Source organism: Gobius niger (assembly GCF_951799975.1).
Source record: "Gobius niger genome assembly, chromosome: 11".
Taxonomy (NCBI): domain Eukaryota; kingdom Metazoa; phylum Chordata; class Actinopteri; order Gobiiformes; family Gobiidae; genus Gobius; species Gobius niger.
In genome coordinates this window covers 11,396,030-11,406,580 of record NC_136862.1, presented here as the reverse complement: position 1 = coordinate 11,406,580, position 10,551 = coordinate 11,396,030, and positions in this window count along the sequence as shown.

The window sequence follows — 10,551 nt, the reverse complement described above, 5'->3', positions numbered from 1 at the left end:
TAAAAATGTGAGCCAGATGAATCCTGGCATTGTCATCTTGGAATATGCCTGTGCCATCAGGGAAAGAAGAAATCCACACATCCGCACATGATGCTCAGATCAGAACAGTTAGTTAAATCCAGGCGGTCGCTTTACTTTCTTTTGGTCAGGCAGTGTATATTAAGTGGCAAAAGTTTATATGAGAAATCCAATGCATCCTTTCGTGCGGCCAATTCATCACCAGCACCGGCTAACAGTTGTATATCTTTGATCGGATAAGCACATGGATACAGTGCAGCGAGCAGCAGCGGATTTCTAAAAAGCAACAGAAGTAATATTCTTTACACTTTGATGCATAGTGGCCCATGGGGAGGCCTGCTGCTACACCATTAGCTTTACTTGAATAACTTCAGTGGGAGTCGCTCTGTGTTCTTTGTGGAGCCACACAATTTCATACTGTATGTCGCACAGAGTAAAGAAATACTGTTGCTTTGTCCTCAGGTTTCACAACAGTCTGAAAAGGCAGAATGTCATTTGTATTTTATGCATGTGTTGAAGGTGACCACATTTGCAATGACGGTTACACATTTCTTATAGATTTAAAATGCATATGGGTGAGTTCATCTATTTCACAAGAACATACCTATAGTTGACACAATTATGCTATGGTTTTCCCTGTTTTGAAATCTTGTGAACATTGTAAATGGTCACTGGGATGTGGTAAACTTCACTGTCACGGGATGTTTACTGCACACACGTGTCATGAGCCCTAGTTCAATCTTTAGGAAATTCAATTCTCATTTACATTTTAGAACATAAAAAATAACTTTCTCCAGCTTCTTTTTCGATTAAAAATCCACTTTACAGGCATAACACGATGAGTAATACTTACCTCTGGGATTACCCCATCAAACTAATAATATATAAAAACATGAAATTACAAATTCACTTTAAAGCAGTATTAAGTAGCTTGCTTACCTTAATAAATCCTTTTCGTAGTCCCTCTGGGGGTAAAACAAGTGTTAATGGGATGATTGGGGGGTCTTTCATCTCCCTCTGGTGTCTCTGGCCAGAAAATGGAATCACAAAGAAGCTAACAGGCTAACGGGCAAAGCTAACTGCGGGCTAGCGCCACCTAAACAGTATTTACAGCCAAGTTTGAATGAAAAAAATATATCCATTGTGTAATTGGATGTACAATATCCCTCTCTCCCTTTGTCTTTTCTGTCAGTGTAGTATTTACTCTCACGGACGATGGCGCTTATGGCCTCTAGGGGCATGAGCTAGTTAGTAGTGCTTTAAAGCAATGGTTTTCAACTAGTCTTTACCCACTATCAATTTATTAGATTGTACTAGAATTGAATTTGTCATATAATATACAAAAATAATATAAAATACTGTATTATTCCACAAATTATAGTTGGATATGCTTTAAAGTGCACATGACACATTTTTTTTGCTAAAACATAATTCACACAATTGTACTTAGGATTTAGCTAAAGAATGTCCCAGTTTTCATTAGTTTTGACATTTTTTGTGACGTTTAGTTTCACTTCCTCATTAGACACTGACAGCAAGTGACATTAATAGAGGTAAAAAATGTTAAATTGTTGCCGTGCCAACCATGTTATGCTAATGTATCAGAAATCTTCCCAACGTTTCTTCATTAAATTGCTGCTTCACTGAAATAAAACTATGCTTATTACTTGCAACAGATGTTATCCGTCTAACTAAGGCATAATTATGAAAGGATTCAAACCTGTCTTATGCACTTTAAGTAATCCTGTAAAGTTGAAAACACGATCAAAGAACAAATTTGAACTGGCTCAGAAATGGTTTTGTGCTTTTACAGCAGATGCATAGTGAACAAAAATGTTTCCCTGGAAAGGCTCACGATCGAGAACCACTAAAGCATTTCCATACTGGAGCCTGCTACAAGTTTCTGATTTATGCCTCTAATTAGAAGCCTGTGTTCTTCAATCTAATTAGCAAGTGCCATGTAAACGATGCAGCAAAGTCAGCCATTATCAAAGTTTGTGGGTCTTCAGCGCTTTTTACATTTTGGCGGTGAAAACTTCTCGTCACCTCGCTCCCATAAATCCCGTCTATTCTGGTGTGTATAATGCGGTTGATGTGAGGTGTGTTGTGCTTTGTGGAGGCCTGTTAATGAGCGGAGAACGGGCAAAGACAATGAAATATCGCTAAGCCCTCTCTAATGCAACGCCATGCAGGCTGCACTAATTAGAGGACCGCTGTGAATGGCCACAGTGTTGACAGCTGACAGCGTGCTGATGAGCAACACACATTATGGACTTGTTTACTTCAGTGTAAGATCAATATTTTAGGACTTAGGCATTGGCGGGAGTTGAAGGTTGAACACTATACAGTACAGTTGATGGAGTTGTTTCATTCATGGACATTTGAATAATCCTATCTTCATTTCAACTTAATATGCTTACTTCCCACTTGCTGATGTCATAAGGTGGTGCCCCTTTATGCTTCTTAAAGGGGACACTTCATGCAAAAGTGACATATATATATAATATTTCACACTGTTTTGAGTAATCCCAGGCCTGTTCACTTGTTGTTTCTTCTTCTTCTTCTTGTTAAAACACTTTTTTCCTGGATTTTATAGAATCATAAATGTAACACAATACGGTCTTCCACATTTTTAAAGCCTTTAATCCATCGCCGGACCAGTTCTTAACAGTTCTGCGCTCATAGTTGGCTCATTTATCAAGACAGGTGCTAAAGTGCAGTATGGAAAATATGGCTTGTTGCTCCTACTTCGCCATTTGAAATTCTAGGGCCCTAAATCAGACATGTGAATGACAGAATGCTGTGAAAAATTTAGCTTTAACATGTCATTCCCATTGCGTCTGCAGAGGGAGCTTCAGGCCAGTTTCAAATCCTGACAAGCCCAATCTCTCAATCATTACTGTCTTTTCCATACACCGACATCATTTCATATTATTAAAGGATATAGGCCACCCTTTTTACATACTGAGATACGTTCTTACCTTAGCTTAGACGAGTTGATGCGTAACTTTATTTTTAATTTTGTGTAACTAGACTTGGATGTAACTTTTCATGCGACTGTATTTAAATAGAGAAAGCGTGGAAGATCTTGGCACTTCTAAATTCACCCCAGTTTGGAGCTATATATACTGGAAGAGGCAGAGGCTAAATGCTAACAACATCTTTGGTCTGTTTGCGTGACTGAGGGCACACACAAAGACCAGACAGGTACGCATCAACTCGTCTAAGCTCAGGTAAGAACATATCTCAGTATGTAAAAAACGGCGGCCTATTCCTTTAAAACACCAATGCTTAAAAGAACGTTATAAACCTCAATTAAGCATGAGACGCTTTCATTGCACTGATTCTGATCATTTCAGCTATCGGCTTGTCTCCTCTACAACTCATTTCTCGATAACACTATTAAATCCTATTGTTTGCAGGAAGCATTTTGCAGTTTTAAATGAAATACCAATGCTGATGTCCAAAACCATTTTAAAAGTTTGAATAAAGCATAAAGGAGAAAATATAGGGGGGGGGGGAGATAAACAGCTATTACTATACATTTAAAACATTATATTTATCCTAATAACAACCATTTCCTATTTGTTTCTGAATGAGAATTTGAAAGTGTGGACCAAAGGAAATTAAGGTCTGTCTGCTTTAATGGCTTTCCTAAAATGTTACTACATAAACAACTGCTAGGGAAGTACATTAAAGTGAAAGTAAATGCATTACACATTGAGCTGTGGTTGGAGTTTGCTAATTGCTCTGGTCTTTGGGGACTTCATTATCATTTTTTTCCCCCCGTGATACAGCTTTATTTTTACACTTTTGGTTGTCCATTAGAGATATGATCAAAAATGTTTGATTGAAGGCCGGGCAAAATGACAGCTGTCTCGCTGTAGGCCCGATTCTGATCTCTTTCATGCTGACTTTTTTGCCGCTTTGTTCCTCGAATAAATCTTTGACAATCAGTGTAGCCGACAACTCGCATAACATATTTATTTGATCACTTGGAAAAACTGTCTTTTAAACTTGCTTGTTGTAGCGCTTGCTAAAAATACCCCAGTGGTCCACAGCAAGTTACATCATCAAAGTAGTTCTTTTCCAAGCCGTTCCACCTTAAAAAAGTCAAAAGTGTATCCGCACAGATTTAAGGCGGCTCCATCCTCGTGCCGTCAGTCCATCGCTCTGGTCTGACGTCCGTCTCAGCTGGAGAACATCCTGGGAAGTTTAAATGAGCCGTCTGTGACCTACTTGAGCTGTCTCCACCTTAAATTCTTAATAGATCCTGAGTGCAGCTCGGAGTCTCTCTGGGGAGCGCCAAATATAGTCGTACCCACGCGGTGCCAAGGTGATTTATTTATTTTACCAAATCCCCCACGCAGTTGCACCGATGCATCTCGGCGATTCACGTGCGCGCCGGAAAGGAGAAGTACAACATCGGTTTGTCAGGGTTCGCGTTCAGGCCCGGCTTACGACCAGAGATGGTTTTTGGGAAGCCATTATCTCGCTCGTTTGCGCTAAGATGAATGGATTGACATTGGCATAACTGAGGAAGAGTTGCCTTGTTTATGAGCTAATGTGCAAGAAAGAGAGCTGTTGTATAAGACACAGCTTCTTATTGCATAAAGCATTGAATATTCTAGTAATTATAGCAATGTGTTGTAACATTTTGGAAGGTTATTTATTGATCATTGCGCAATTAACCTAAAAAATGTAATGGAAACTTGCAGTATATGTTATGAGAATTCAGAAGGGCCACATTTAGGCTAAAATGCAATAACAAAAGTTTTGCTTCATTATGTTGCAATTAAGAGCCATTAAAACACAATCAGAGCCGGGATCCTCTCTTGGCCTCTGTCTGCTTTCTTAATGTACAGTATTTAGAATCATTACCATAATCAGACCGTATGTTAAGAGTCAATACATTTGGAGCATTTTGCAATAATAATCATGAAAGAATAACTGTTACCTAGTGTTATTTCAATCCATCTTGCAAGTTGAAAGTAGCATGGGTTTGTTATGTTCTCAAAATGTATTCTCAAAATGTATTCTTATGCACTATCAAAACAAAAGCCTAAAGACATTTTTGAACTCATAACCTCGAGGTTTCTCACACTGGGTTTTCCTTGCTTTAAGTACAGGTGGCGCCCCTGAGGCTCCTCACTATCTGCTGCTGATGCTTATTTGGACACTACCAATGTTGGACATCATCTTGTGCTGGATACAGCATTTGCCTGAACATTACATTGTTTTGTTTCATTGTTTTCATGTTTGTGCAGCCCTGTGAGGCAACTGTTGTTGTAATATTGGGCTGTACAAAATGAATGATTGATTAAACATCAGTAGATGAAGTTCTGGACTAACTTAAAGAAAATCAGCACGTCAATCCCACTAAGACTTTGTAATTTTTTCCGTGTTTTGTTATATACTGCATCTCTTATGTTCGTTACATTTAAGCCCAGAAGTACTGGCACTTTGTTTGTTCTATGATACATAGAAACTGATAAAGTTTGTTTGTGAAGGCTCTCATTCGTTGGCAATAGTGAGTATAAAATGACCAACTTGCAAAGTCCCTTTAAAGAGACTTTTAGAGGCAGTTGTGGTGAATAGGTCTGGGCTCATTCTACACATTAGGACATGGCTTGAACATGTAGAGGGATGAAAATACTTCGTTTTAAGTCCCTTTAAGCTTCACTACAAGAAACTGATAAAACTGATTTTTGGAGGATGACGGTATCGCTGCTGCAGGAAACATGATCTAATGCAGGGATTCCCAAAGTGAGGGTTGCAAGTGAGACATTGTATTTGATGTATTTTTGATTGAAAACAGCCTAGTGAAATTAAGCCAAATATCAAGTATCCTGCATAATATAATCAAACCACATTTTTAATGTTTTGTACCTTAAATTATTATAAAATCCTAACTACATTTTACAGAAGGGGGTTCCGAGTTGTTGGTCTGGTGATTTTGGGGGTCACATCCTGAAAAGTTTGGGAACCGCTGATCTAATGCATCATGACAAGCCGTGATAAGCCCAAAATAAAAACCTATGATTAAAATGATAAACCCATTTTTAGTGGGTTTAAAATCATTGTACATTGTTTCCTCACAGGGTTCTGCTGTGACACTAACTACAAGGCTGTCCATTAGAAACAACGATCAGTCCCACAACTTCTGGAATTTGTGTCCCAACCCACCTGTTAAGAGCCATTACGCTAATGCAAGTCTCTAACTGTTTGAGCAATGCCAAATTAACCAGGGATGAACATAAACATTTACCTTATGCGTATTAATTCTGAGACCAACAGTGAATACAGGCGATGGCAGGATCAACTAATTATTGTGCACTGATATTGTGGTTTCACACAGGCTTTTTTGGAAATAAGAAGAATGAGACAAAGGGAGATGGAAGTTGGACCGGCTCCTAGTGTTTTGGTACAGTACCAATAACAAAGCAACTGCGCAGTGCAAATGTGTGTGTCTTAGTGAGAATCCTGGATGTATTATTTTCTATCCAAGGCTGGTTTTACTGACAAAACAGAGCGACAAGATTATGCATCCAGTGTTTCTATCAATCAGAGTTGCTTCTGCTAGGAGTCAGGGTCCTTGGCAGTTCTAATCCATAGTTTATAGTTAGTTTAAGACATGGTTTAGCCCCGGTTTGAACCCTTTTGGTGTCGCCTTCTGTTTCACAATGCACCAGATATGAGCCTGCCTTTTTTGAGATTGATGAAGACCAACTTAAACATGACGAGCAGAAGCGGCACATTCTTTGATATCGAAAAAAACAGAGCTTTGTTAAAACCCAGCGGGCGACAAAACGCCTGCACCTGCTCCTGTCAGCGTGAGCCAGACATTTGTGCGCTTAAGAGGAGACCAGCCGTGGCACAGACTTCAAATTCACTCATCTCTGCTACACCGCTCATGAATTTTTATGCGCGCACCGGCCTCCCGCTGTCTCCGCTGGGCTTAATAAAGGAGAACCTACACGGCGAGATGGTCCAGCGGAGGAGAGATGTAGAAACAGAGCAGAGAATAGGGTGTAGTGAGCGTTTGTGCTGCTCCCCCTGTGCACTCGGGAACGCTCCGTTACGTAAAGCTTGTATCCGGGCAAAAAGAGCTGCTGCTTAATGATGACAGTGGGGAAAAGACGAGTAATTGTGTTTTAATCAGGGTTGTCTCGCAAGTCTTTTGGGGGTTAAGCATTTCCACTGCACCGCGTAACAGTGGTGTTGGCCCGAGGTTTGTTGTTCTTTGTATTATCTGGTGTAAAGGACTAAGTTGTTTTCACGACATCCAAGAATTGAGCGTCATAATCTCAGATGGAGTGTGTGGGCTATATATGGGCAAGCAGAGAGTCCACAATTTTGATTGATTTTTTAGCCAGGGATTGGGTGCAGAAAACAAGTTAAGTCATTTAGGTTGGTTCAAAAGTTGGGTTTGGGGCCTGGGGGACTTTCAGCTGATCCACACAGCAAGCTCGTAATTAGGGCTGGGTTAAAAAAAAAAAAAAAGCTTTAGGTACTAAAAAGAAAAGTTAAATGCAGGTAAAGAAATGAAATATAAAATCTTTGTATTGAAGTTATTAGGTTTTTGTTCATCAACATTTAAAAGACAAAAAAGTGAAAAAAATAAAATAAAATTATGGGAAAAACAAGTGGGGGGACTAAAAGTTAAAAAAAAAAAATCACGTAGGAAAAAATTGGAAAAATTGGGGGAAATTTAGGGGAAAAAATTGAAAAGATATGTTTTTTTTGTAAAAAAAAAAAGGTAAAATTTGGGGGGAAATTGGGGGAAAAAAAGAAAAAAAAAAAGGAAAATTTTGGCGGGAAAATTGTAACATTTGGGGCGAAATTGGGGGGAAAAAAGAAAAGAAGAAAAAATGGATTTTTTTTTAACGTTTTGGGGGAAAATATGTTAACATTTGGGGCAAAATTGGAGGAAAAAAGAAAACAAAAAAATAAAGAAATTGGGAAAAATTGGGAAAAATTAGGGGGGGAAAAATGGTGAAATAAGAAAAACTTGGAAATAGTTTTGCCCTTTTGTAGTTAAAGGAAGTTTCTAATGATACAAATGCAAATGAAATGAAATATAAGGAAGGAGTTAATGAACATTATCTGTTTTATGGTTCTATATGACAAATAATGTTTATACACGTATTGAAAAAAAGGATCGTTCAGGTATCGGTATCGAAAACCAAGTATCGTTAAAGTACCAGTATGAAAAAAGGTAGCCAGCCCTGCTCGTAATTGAGTTGATTATTGCTGCTCTTTGGACTGTTCTGAGTGCTACTACAGTCCAGACTTTATAGGAATAGCTCAACAGATTAGTTTTTTGAGACAGAGCCAGTTTGTGCTGACACCCAATAATTCATGTTAACCATAAACCAGGTCGAAACGTCTCCAGTTGAAACGTAAATTCTTGATATTGCATGGCATCCTAATGGCCTGAGGTTTGTTTTCCTCTGCATAATCTGCTTCTAGCTTCAAATAACTGTATTAGTCTGTAATGTTAACGCAAAGGTCAGAAAGGATTAGTAGAACGTAGTGTACACATTCTTCTAAACGCAGTACATTTCCAAGCCAAGGTGTAAAAACAATAGAGCATGTTGAAAGTGAAACCATTTCTCCGTGTCCAGAGAAGACTTTTGCTCTTGTAATGTAATGTCTCTGAGTGATGGATTCTCCAAATGTAGAAAATCTCATTGATAGCGTGAGTGCATTTGTCTTCATTGCTTGGACAGTGTGAGTGATCTCTCTTGTGTTTGTCACGAGGTGCTCAGGGCTGCTGAACGAGTGGGCGGTTCGCTGATGTATGGGGCCTCTGTTGTCCTCATGGGTAAAGCTTTATCAGACAGAGCAGTGTGGAGCTTCTGTTAAACAATTGGATCAAACAGAACCACTTTTCACCAAACTATATAAAGAATAAAGCCAAATTATAAAGTAGGTTGGAAAATACTTACCTTCACTGCAAGCTGAAGTATTTAGAGACCTGAATTTTCAATCTCAGGAAAAATCATTTTGAAACTCTCGAGATGAAACGTTTGGCCTCAAATCCACTGGGGGTTTGAATGGTGGTGTGACTGTATTGGAGCGAGTGGGTGAATTTTCTATTTACTATCTTATCTATCAGCATGCACTTAAATCTAAAAAACACAAGGAATACTGCATAGAAACAACATTATCCTTAAAGGATTTCAGTTCTGGGTGAAAGGGGGCGGAGAGCGGGGAGAGACCTTCAGCAACATAAAACATACAACACATATCTTAGATAAATGATAAACTATAAAAACTTAAAACTATAAGACTATTAGGGCATCCATAAGAAGATTGCGTTTGAACTAAGATAAAGACAAGAACAATTTGACATCGAACAACAGCTTGAGTGTGCACAATAAGCATCATGGGATCATGGGATTTGCAGTTTCCCTGGAGTTATTGTTTACATTAAAACACTTGGACACAACAGTGTGTTGGATGGATTTACCAGCAGTGACAGCAGCTTATGGAGTTGTCCCACTGCTTTTTTTCTCCACTCTTTACACAATGAATGCGGGATCGAAGTGCCGTCATGCACGAGCTTAATATAGAAGCTGTAGTTACATGTATGACCTGAGGTGGCAGTAGTGAGTATGAAATGGCCAGCTTGCATCTAGCCCCTTTAAACCATGTTTGAACCTGAAAAAATAAATACAAATAACCTTATACATTACTAAAGCATTAAAGAAATTATGTTAATTAAAATCCTTAAAATTAAAAATCGCAAATACAAGTGGCCGAAATGAGTTTCCTTCGCAGGGTGGCTGGGCGCACCCTTCGAGATCGGGTGAGGACGGAGCTCAGTTACCCTGCAGCCCCCGCAAGAAAATGGAGGGAGGAATGGATGGATGGATGGATGGATGGAAAATTCAAAATAGAAATGACCCTGAGCCACATGAAGAGGCTTTTTCATTTCAGTTTGCATACCACTTGAGAAACCCTGCATGAGACGACCAGCTGCACTAAAATTAGGTTTAGCTATGTTTCTAGGCTCGACTGTGAACGGCTACTTGATCCAATCAGCCGCAAATATCCAGATAAAAGCACGTTCACAGTAAAGTGTGAGCACTCAGAGGAGATTTTGTTGATTACAAGCTTCTTGACATAATCCAAGTTAAAGTTCTAGTTTTAGGTCATTATTCACGAGTTCACACAAACTAACTCAAAGTCCTTACGTAAGCTGCGGTTGTTGCTGTGAAAGTAAAGTCATCATGGCATGTCATGTTCAGCTAGCGGAGATAACTCAAAGTCTGAACCACTCAGATTAACTCCACTCTTTTCCTCAAATTTAAATAAAAATGCAAACTTTCCATCCTTTTCCACGTGACAGCAATGGGCATAATCTGGATAAATTGCAGCGTGACCAGACATACATGCAGAACTATGAAAGCAGACGCTGTGTGCTGCTGGGACACTGTGTTACTTCCGCTCAGTGCATGTGGTCGTGTTTCTGAGAACCCCGAGGAGCGAGGAGCAGTCAGGAGATGTTAGCCGCAGCCAACATAC